The sequence below is a fragment of the Nannospalax galili genome, unplaced genomic scaffold (genome assembly GCF_000622305.1).
Source record: "Nannospalax galili isolate Female #2095 unplaced genomic scaffold, S.galili_v1.0 scaffold167, whole genome shotgun sequence".
NCBI classification, from domain to species: domain Eukaryota; kingdom Metazoa; phylum Chordata; class Mammalia; order Rodentia; family Spalacidae; genus Nannospalax; species Nannospalax galili.
Window position 1 is genome coordinate 3,560,515 of NW_008358534.1, and position 10,835 is coordinate 3,571,349.

General features: G+C 36.8%; 1 long non-coding RNA gene across 1 annotated transcript in view; it reads right to left on the reverse strand.

The window, feature by feature from the left end:
* Positions 1-8,753: 8,753 nt before the first annotated feature.
* Positions 8,754-10,835, reverse strand: part of LOC115068211 — a 22,003-nt gene continuing 19,921 nt past the window's right edge. The window contains exon 3 of the long non-coding RNA XR_003847585.1: positions 8,754-8,797. This is a non-coding gene — a long non-coding RNA (uncharacterized LOC115068211). The remainder of the gene's footprint in view (positions 8,798-10,835) is intronic.

The following is a 10,835-nucleotide window of genomic DNA, read 5'->3' on the forward strand; positions in this document are numbered from 1 at the left end:
ATTCTTATAATCTGGTACTTATTAAAAATGTTACAAAGGGAATACAATCAGATCACCATTGAATGTTGCATTGTTTTAATTCACTCCTCATTTAACACAAGGAAAACTTTTTACATTAATGTTCAGTCATTCCAGAGAGAGTACTTCTAAAGGATTTGCAAGTTCATTTACATGTTTATCTGCTCTTTTCTCCTTGCAAGTTGGACTCCTTTTCTTCCTGTTGATTAGAATCAACTGGATATGTTGAGCTCATCCATCAGATTTGAAAATGAGCTCTTAGTTGACAAGAATGTTTAACAGTTAATTGAACATTTCTATTGTGAACTTCCATTTTTCTTATGAATAGTAATGGCACAGTCATGGACAAGTAAAGTCAGTTATACCAATGTCTTTCTGTGTCTGTCTTTGTATTAGTCACTGTTCTGTTGCTGTGATAGAAACACTGACCAAAGCAATTTATAGAACGAAGAATTTATTTGAACTTACGGTTCCAGGGGAATTACAGTCCATCTTGGTGGGGAGGCATGGTGGCAGAGGGGCTAGAAGAGGAGCAGTGGAAGCTAAGCTCTACATCTTCCAGCAGGCACAGGAAACAAGAGAGAAACTGCAGATCTGGCAAGGCTTAAGAATTCTCTAAGCCCACCCCCAGTGATATGCTTCCTCCAGGATAGCCACACCTTCTAAGACCTCCCAAAACAGCGCCATCATCTGGGGACAAGTTGTCCAAATACTTGGACCCTTTGGGGGACATTTTCACTCAAACCATCACTCTCCACAGCACCTCTGCTTCTGCACAAACTGTTTCCACACAGCAGGGCACACAGTGAATACTGAAATTCATTTTCTGTGCATTTTTAGAAATTTAAATATATGGGCGAGGCTGTATCTTTCTTATGTGTGACTACTAAAAAGTTTAAGTTAATCGTTAAATAAGCTTTAAAAATCTACATGTCACCAATGCATCTAGGAAAAGTATGTGGGGTTTGTTCCTATCCAAATGCAACATTAGAAACTTACATTACATTTTCCTTCCCTTCCACTTCTTTTACTTCCATAGCACCATCAAAATATAGAAAGAATTCAGCATTAAACTCAAACATCTACCTTCTCTTGTCCAGAGTTGAGGAATTAATCTTTCTATTGGGAATTCTTGCAACATGATAAATGATACCCTATGTCCTTATTAGAAATTTATGATCTTCGTGTTTAATATTTCCAGAATTTGTGCCACCCAAGAGGTACTCATATTTCTTCCCGTTAGTCCCTAGCAAGAATTTGTAGTTCTTCCAACTTTCAAATACATGTCTTAATAAAACTATTTGTTGAGAATTGCTAATATGCATATTAATTTAGCACCTAAAACCAAATTATTATCATACCATCCCTTGAAAAATTGCAATTCGGAGGCTAGAATAAACTGGCCATTTGTCTTTCTTTAGCAGTAACATTCTGGTGGTATTTCTTTCTCCTCGAATTATCTATTTATTTGGAAGGACTTTTCGCATTATTCCAGAAACTATTTACATGGGCATGTGTTGATGCAACTTATTTGCCTAAGTGCTCTAAGAAGAAAAAGATATCAAGATGGATTTATTGGAGAAAACATATATGAGGAAAGACAGAGATGAAGAGAAGCTAGAAGAGTCTTTTCCTGTCTATTTATATTGGTGTCCCTTTTTAAGTGACAACTTAAATATTTTGCATGATTCAAGTTGAGATGTTTACATTATTATTATTATTATTATTATTATTATTATTATAAAATTATCATCATCTTTGTTTTGGGAGACAGGGTCTTCCTGTAGCCACAGCTAGCCTGGAAACTTGCTATGTAGATCAGGCTGGCCTTGATCTCACAGAGATCCACCTGCCACTGACTCCCAAGTGCTAGGATTAAAGACCACCATGCCTGACTTAATCCATTACTTTTAAAGTTAGCCTCAGGTGAGTTCTTAGGAGTCTGGCAGAAGCCAGCCAGATTCTCTGCCAAAATAGCCCAATTGCTGTTTAAGTCTTTGTTTCCCTCTCCCTCTGAAACATCTTCAGCAGAGCCTGTACTAGAATGATTCGTTAAGCTCTGCTTACAGCATTCAACTGCTTTTCTAATCTAAAGTTCCAAAGTCTTCCACATCTCTCCATAAAACAACATGGCCAGATTCTTCACAGTGAGAGCCCCTCTGGTACCAGCTTCTGTATTAGTTACTTTTCTGTTGCTGTGATAAAACACTATGACTGAGGCAACATATAAAAGAGTGTATTGGGGTTTAGGGTTTCAGAGCAAGAAGAATCCATCATGGAAGGGGAAGCAGCTGGAGCAGAAAGTTGAGCACTCACGTTTTTGAGCACTCACGTTTTTGAGCACTCACGTTTTTGAGCACTCACGTCCAGCACCCACATGCCAGCCAACAACTGTCTGTAACTACAGTTCTAGGGGAGTTGATGCCCATTTCTGAGCTTTGTGGGTATAGTACAACACGGGTGCACTTACACACATGCAGGCAATATACTCATACACATCAAATAAGAATAATAAATAAAATATTTGTTTAAATGTTCAACAGCACTCAGAAGGCAGAGGCAGGAAGATCTCTGGGAGACCTAGACCAGCCTGATCTACATAGCAAATTCTAGGTCAGCTGGGCTACAGGAAGGCCCTGTCTCAAAAAGACCAAACAAAAAAAATTTTCAACTTGGATTTGTCACACACATGAAGTCGTAGCAAGTGAAAGGTACAGACTGGAGGATCAGGAAATCCATCCTCAGCTACATAGTGAGTTGGTCCAAGTCAACATAGGCTACATGAGATCCTGTTTCAAAACAAAAGATGTTTATCACCATTAACCACTAGCAAAATCAAACCACAGTGCTATACTTTACACTGGAATGAATCTAATTTTTAAAAAAGGGAATTATGAGGACTTCACAGGATGAGAAGAAACTGAAGCACTCGTACATTATAGGTGGGAACATGAAATGGAGCAGCCACTTTAGAAACAGTCTGGCAGGATGTCAAAGGGTTAAACATAGAATTGCCAGATGGTCCAAAAATGCCACTTCTAGGTATACATCTAACAGAACTGAAAACATGTGTTCACACAAAAAGTTTTATATAAATGTTCATGACATTATTATTCTGAATAGCCAAAACCCAAGTGGTATTTTTGTCACATACAAAAAAAAAAAATTCGTTCGGTGGTTGGAGAGATGGCTCAGCAAATAAGAGTACTGGCTGCTCTTGCAGAAGACCTGGGTTTGAATCCCAGCACCCACACAGTGACTAACAACCATCTGAAATTCCATTTGCAGGGGATCTGATGCCCTCTTCTGTCTTCCACAGGCATTACTTAGCATGGTTGCACTTACTACATGCATACATAATACTCCTACACATTAAAAAAACTAAATTAATAAAAAATTTAAATTTTCCTTCAATTAGTGATCCACATAAAAATTATATAAAAGTTAAATATCACTATATATGTAATGCATTTTGAAATATGTCAAAAACAGATAAAGCAACCTTGGCAAAATTATTAAAATTGGCTCTGGAGAGATGGCTCAGTGGTTAAGAGCATTGGTTGTTTTCACAGAAGACCCGGGTTTGAATCCCAGTACCCACATGGCGGCTAACAGCCATCCATAACTCCAGTTCCAGTGGATCTGACACCCTCGTCTGTCCTCCATGGGTACACTTACACACAAGCAGGCAATATACTCATATACATAAAATATTTTTTTAATTTTTAAAAATTACTAAAATTACAAAATATCCTACAACAGGTAAAAATATACATTGATATATTTGAACTCAACTAATATTCAATCTGAATAAACATTCCAAAGAAGATAAATGAAGAAGAATGATGAACAATGGAACCAGGAAACTTGGTTAAACATGAACCACTCATTACCATGTGTTCAGGAAATCTAATGTCTCTATCAATAATTCTTTAATTTTTTGTTACATTTTTATTTATTTTGGGGGGTGGGGGAGCAGAGCATGGGAGCCACAGCATGCATGTGAAGGTCAGAGGACAACTTGCAGTAGTCAGTTCTATCCTTCCACCATGTGCATCCAGGGAATAGAACTTAGGTCTTCAGGTTTGATGGTAAGCACCTTCACCCACTAAGCCATCCCACAAGCTACAATAAATACTTACTGGAGTAAAAAAAATCATCATCATAATAGCCTAGATCTCATTTTCCAGGTTAATTCATAGAACTTAGGTCTTCAGGTTTGATGGTAAGCACCTTCACCCACTAAGCCATCCCACAAGCTACAATAAATACTTACTGGAGTAAAAAAAAATCATCATCATAATAGCCTAGATCTCATTTTCCAGGTTAATTCATTAATAGCAGTGAAAGGAAGCAAAAGAGAAAGTAAAAATATTATAACTATGGTTCAAAACCTTGGGATGTAGCTCAGTTGGTAGAGTGTTTGTCTAATATGCATAAGGCAGTGGCTTCAAGCACTACATAAATCAGGTATAGTAGCGCACACTTGTAATTCCAGAGCTTGGAAGGTGGAGGCAGGAAGATTGGCAGTTCAAGATCATCCTCAGCTCCATAGGGAGTTTGAAGCAAACCTGGGCTATATGGCACCATCCTCAAAAAAATAAATAAATAAATACTAAGTAAATACTGAAATAAGCCTGGGAATCTAGCTCAGTGGCAGAGTGCTCAGTACATTCTAGCATGCCTAAGGCCCTGGAGTTGATCCCCAGTACCACAAATAATAATAAAATTTTTATATTCTTCTGAGTGTAAAGTTGGACGAAGAGACAAAGTGAATGTTGAATTCCAGAAACATACAAAGAAATACAAGCCTAAATATAGTTGCTAGCAATTTAAAGGTAAGCAAATAAAGGAGAAATTAATCATTGTAATAAATTATATTAGACAATATGAAATCTTTACAGCAAAACTGAGAAAATGTGAAGAATAAAAAGAAAGTATAATAAATAGGAAAAATTGTTTAAGCCTGGCATCGTAGCGCATACTTTTATATCCCAGCACACAGGAGACTAAGATGTGAAGGTCATGAATTTGAGTCCAGCCTGACCTACATAGTGAGAGCTTTTCTCAAAAGATCAAAAGAAAATAACACTGAAGATGGAGGGATTAAAGATCGGATAAGTGAAGATGATAATTGCAAATGGCTGATTCTCATTATTACACAAAAACTCTCAGGCTAAGTAAACTAATTTAAAAACAAATCATAAATATTTTTAAATTATAGCTATTAACAGAAGAACACTTAAAATATAAATGGACATGAAAAGGTTAATCATAAAAATATGGGCAAAGATATAGCAGGCAAATTCAATTAAATGAAAAGAGGAAGACCCATATTTTATCCATAACACTGTCTACATGCACACAGTGTGATATTTCATAATGATTAAGGATAAAATTACAAAGAACACAGCAATCAATATTTGTCTGTGGAACCACCTACGACTAGTATTTTTAATATTTTATTAGTTTTGTTTTTATTTTATGTGTATGAGTGCATTAACTGCATGGGTGTAAGTGTACTTGTGTCATGCAATTCCATGAAGGTGAGAAGAGCGTGTCAAATCACCTGGAACTGGAGTTATGGATGGTTGTTAGCTGCCATGTGCGTCCTGGGAACTGAACTTGGGTCCTCTGCAAGAACAGCCAGTGCTCCTAACTGCTGAGTCATTTCTCCAACCCCATAACCAATATTTTTAAAATAATTTTTAGAAATATATATTTTCAGGGTTGGAGAGATGGCTCAGGACTTAAGAGCATTTGCTGCTCTTGCAGAGGACCCAGGTTCAGTTCCTAGCTCCCACAGGGTGACTAACAACCATCTGTAACTCCACTTCCAGGAGATCTGACGCCTTCTTCCGACCTCCACAAGCACTGCCCAACAAGAGTGCACTTTCATGCATGCATTACACTCACACACATAAAAAATAAAATAAAAATAAAATGTTTCTAAAGAAATATATAAGTTCATAAAACTATAATCACCTAGGAAATTCTAATAGACCTATCATATACTCTGTCAATATCAAGAAGATATATAATAAATAATGAGTTAAATAATGTATTTGCCAAGTTTAGTGTTAAGAAATAGAATTTGGGGCTGAAGAGATGAAGCAACCATTAAAGGCTAAATCGTCAAACAAATAGAATTGCATATACTGGATAGAGCATTTCCTTAAGTGTTCTAAGAATAGTTCCAAAAGCTGATCTAAAAAGCTAATAATTTTAAAGCTTACGTGCTCTATCACCTAACCACAATTTTACAGTAACACGAGAAATTGACAATAAGTAAGTGTGAACTTTTAAGCATCAAGAGGACATTAAAATTGAAATACAATTTGAAGGCTACAGAATATGGTTAAAATCTATAAGATGCAATGAAAATCATACTCTGAAGAAAATCCACTCCTGAAAAACAATCTTAAAGGAAATTGAAGGTAAACAAATACTTTCAGTTTAAAATGTTGAATTATGAAGAGTGTGAAGTCAAAATAATGCATGGCTTAGAAATTTAAATACAGGAAAATGAACATATTAAATCTATAAACGCAGAATTTGGTATTACTAAAGCATCTTCCTTCCGAGGGAGTGCTGGTATTAGAGGTGTGTGCCACCGTGCTCAGTTTATGCAGTTCTAGGGATCAAACTCAGGGTTTTGTGAATGCTAGGCAAGCACTCTAGCAAGTGAGCTACATCTCCAACCCAGACTTCTATAGTTTTCAGATATTTCCATGGTTTTAATTTTTTACCCTTAAATATACAAAGCATAAAGGATTAACAGCATGTATGCTGAAGTGGAAAAGAGAATATTTGAGTTATTGTTCTATCAATGTCTGATTTGGAGATCTTAGGCAAGACACTTTTTCCTGTGTCTTAGTTTCACCATTTATAAAATATGGGTATTTCTTTAATGAGACTGTTTAAATTTAACAGTTTAAGAAAAAAATCTTTTAAAAATATTTTTATCGTATTTTTGTGCATTTCATATAATAGATTTTAATCAGCCAGGCATGGTGGCACACGCCTTTAATCCCAGCACTCGGGAGGCAGAGGCAGGAGGATCTCAGTGAGTTTGAGGCCAGCCTGGTCTACATAGTGAGTTCCAGGCCAGCTAGGGTTACAGGGAGACCCTGTCTCAAGAAAAAAAGACAATAAATAAATGGATGGATGGATGGATGAATAATAAATAAATAAATAGATTTTAATCAAATTTAGAATCTCTCCCCCATTCATGCCTACCCATACTCCCCCCTGACCATATTTAAGGCATTCTGTCATATATGTTAAGTCCCACCTGGTCAAGCAATGCCCAGATGTTCCTTGGTGTAAGTTCATCCACTGGAGTCTAGTCAACCTATCTAGAGTCACTCCCTTAAAGAAGCTCTACTTTCCCTCACCCTGCAGTAATCGGTTGCCAATAGTTCCTAGGCTAGGATTGGGGCTTACTGCCCATTTCCCTCATTCTATGCTGTGTTTTTGTCTGAGTCAGCATGGGTCTTGTGCATGCTGTCACCATTGTTTCAAGATCCCAGTGGCCTGAAGGCTTCTGTTTCCTTATGTTCATACACCCATCATGGTTCTTACAATCTTTCTGCTCCCTCTTCTGCAATGGTCCCTGAGCAGTGGGTGGTGAGGTTTAATATAGGAGTCCTATCCAGGGACACGCACTCTACAGAGTGCTCGCTTACCATGAGAGCCCTGAGTTTGATCCCCATCAACACCTACCCTTCAAACAAAATAAAAGAGAGAGAGACAGAGACAGAGAGACAGAGACAGAGACAGAGCAGAAAGAAAAGGAAAGAATGACAAGAGAACAAGAAAGACTGGAGAGATAGCTCAGTGGTTAAGAGCACTTGATGCTATTGCAGAGGACTGGGGTTTGATTCCCAGCAGCAAAATGGTGGCTAACAACCATCTGTAACTCCAGGTCCAGGCAACCTCACTAACTTTTCTGGCCTCCTTAGGTGCTGCATGCATGTGGTACACTTACATGAAGGTGAAACACTCATACATATAAATAAAATATTTTAAAAATAACAAAGGAAATCGAGCATGGTGGCACAGGCCTTTAATCCCAGCACTCCAGAGGCAGAGACAAGCAGATTTCTGTGGGTTCAAGGTGTGCCTGTTTTACATATCGAGTTCCAGGTCAGCCATGATTACATAGTGATACCTTTCTCTCAAACAAAAAACAAAGACAAAATGACCAAATACTGGGGGAGCGGGGAGGCTGGAGAGGTGACTCAATGGTTAAGAGTACTTGCTGCTCTTATGGAAGACCCAGGTTTGGTTCCAGAACACATACATGGTAACTCAAAACGTCTGAAACTCCAGATCCAGGGAATCCAATGCACTCTTCTGGCCTCTACAGGAACATCAATATAGGCAGACAAAACACTTATACACATAACAATAAATAAATCTTTTTGAAAAACTAATTGATACAGTCTGGTGCTTGCCTTGTTTGGGCATAAATGGGTAGCCTGGAGCACAGTATTAGCTAAGAGTTTAGTTGCTATGATCAACTGAAGCTCAGTTGCTTTTAGTTATGTTACTGCTTGCTTGAACATCAAGGTAGATAGATACACAGGCCTCTTTGGGCCAAAATCATTACCCAAGTACAGAACCAGAGATAAATTTTTCTGGGATAATAACAGCACCATTCGAAGGACTAGGCAGTGTGGCCACTTGAAGTGCCCCACCCCACCACTGGGGAGTCTGAGGCAGGAGGCTTACTTGAGCTGGAGTTTAGGGTCATCCTATGCAGCGTAGTAAGTACCTGTCTCAAAAACAAATACGCAAGGATTAAGGAAGTCAAAGTTTACAATTGTGTAGTCCCTACCCAAAGCCCAACACATAGTCCACAGGAAGTTTTAGCTATCATTCTTATCTAGACCTGCTAATCTCTGTCTGTAATGCAGAAAAATGGAGTTCTGAGTAGTGCTCTGGTAAATCTACTGATGACTTATATTGAACTAATATTTTCACCAAACAGAGTCTCCCTTGTAGGACTCACCTCATCTTGCAGGTTCATCACCAGAATTTTAGATTTTTCTTAGATGACTCATATGCTTTTCTGGTTTCCCCTTATTTATTTCTGAGTAATTTGCAATTGTTATTGAGGACAGCATTTTTTCTTGTTATTATGATTTTGAGTTTAAAAATATACTTATCAGTAAATCTTCCTAGTATTAAGAGAAAGTGACTGTTTTAATCAGACTTGGTAATTGGTTACTTCACTGAACCCCACATTAATTCTGATAGTCTATTTCTCTTGAAAATTGTTGTGTCGTCTGCTTTTCCTTTCCTAATTTTTATTTTCATTTTTTATTCTCTCATTGCATCTGACACATTTTTGTCTTTTAGTTTCAGTGTTTACAGTGCATTATCAGTATTACATTGACTTCCTTCCTTCTTTCCTTTTTGTTTTTTAATCAGGGTCTCTTACAGTCCAGTCTAGCTTCAACCTCCCTGTGTACTCAAGGGTGACCTTGAACTCCTGACACTCCTGCCTCTCTACTCCCATGTGCTGGTATTACAGGTGTGAGCCACAATGTCTGATGTTCATTTTTTAGAAATAGAACACTTAGTATTTGCTTGGTTTCTCAGACTTTGCAATCAGAAATATTATAGTTTGTCATACATCTTCTTTTATAGGCATTTAATAGGATGATACTTATTATTTTAAAAACTCTAACCAGTTATGGTTATAAACTTACCAATGCTGAACCATTCTTACATTAGGTTTTAATTTGGAAAAGGAACTAGGTTAAAGCAAATTGGTATGTTAATGCATTGCTCATTTTGATCTGTCAATGATTTGTATATCTGACTCTAAACTCCTAAGTGAGAATACAGCTGTATTATCTTGTTCCACTTTTGGTATGAGTGGTAAAAAAGCCCTCTTATATTACCCAAGAACTTTCCTTTTCTATCATTTGGAATAGTTTAAATAATAGAATTACTTATTCCTAAATGTTTGAGAAAAATGTAAGCTTTAAAATCAGTTTTTGGTGATCGATCTTTGATGAGCTTTTTGATATCTTTTATTTATAGTGTTTACTGCTTTTAAAATCCATTTTGAATAGATATAGCTTCATGTGCATGTAAAATGAGTTATTTAGTCTAAATTTTGGAGGTATAAAATTGTACATACTTTTCTTCTTTAACCTTAGAAAGTCTCTTCTGTGTTTAATCATTTATACTGCATAGCTTTGTTTTCTTGTCTTGGCCAGTTATGAAGGGTTTTAACATAGGCTTTACCTCCTGGCTGAGTGCTAATATTACAGATATGTACCACCATGTCCAGTATATATAAGATGGAGATTATTTGGTTTTTCTATTTGTTGTTGCTGTTATTGTTCAATTATGGACCACCCTTTCTTTGCCATAGGCCATCAAATAACAAAGAAAAACCTAACTATTCTGCTATACATAAACTATTAAAGTTTTATATAGGACTAAAAAGACACTAGAAAAATAAGTGAAAGAAAATGACAAAAATATTCATAATATTCACAAGAAATAGGTACTATCCATACAATGCAAAAAGTTTCTACATATCAGTTTTATAATAACCTTAAATAAAACAAAAGTGTTAATCAGTTCACAGGGTAAAACTAGTAAATCTCAAGAAATAAAAAATATTCAATTTTACCTAATCTGTACAATTAACTTTACTAACTCCTTAAATATTATGACACACATTTACTTGCAATCACATTAAACTATAATCATTAGGCACACACCTTTAATCCCAGCACTCAGGAGGCACAGGCAGGCGGATCACTGTGAGTTCAAGGCCAGCCTGGTCTACA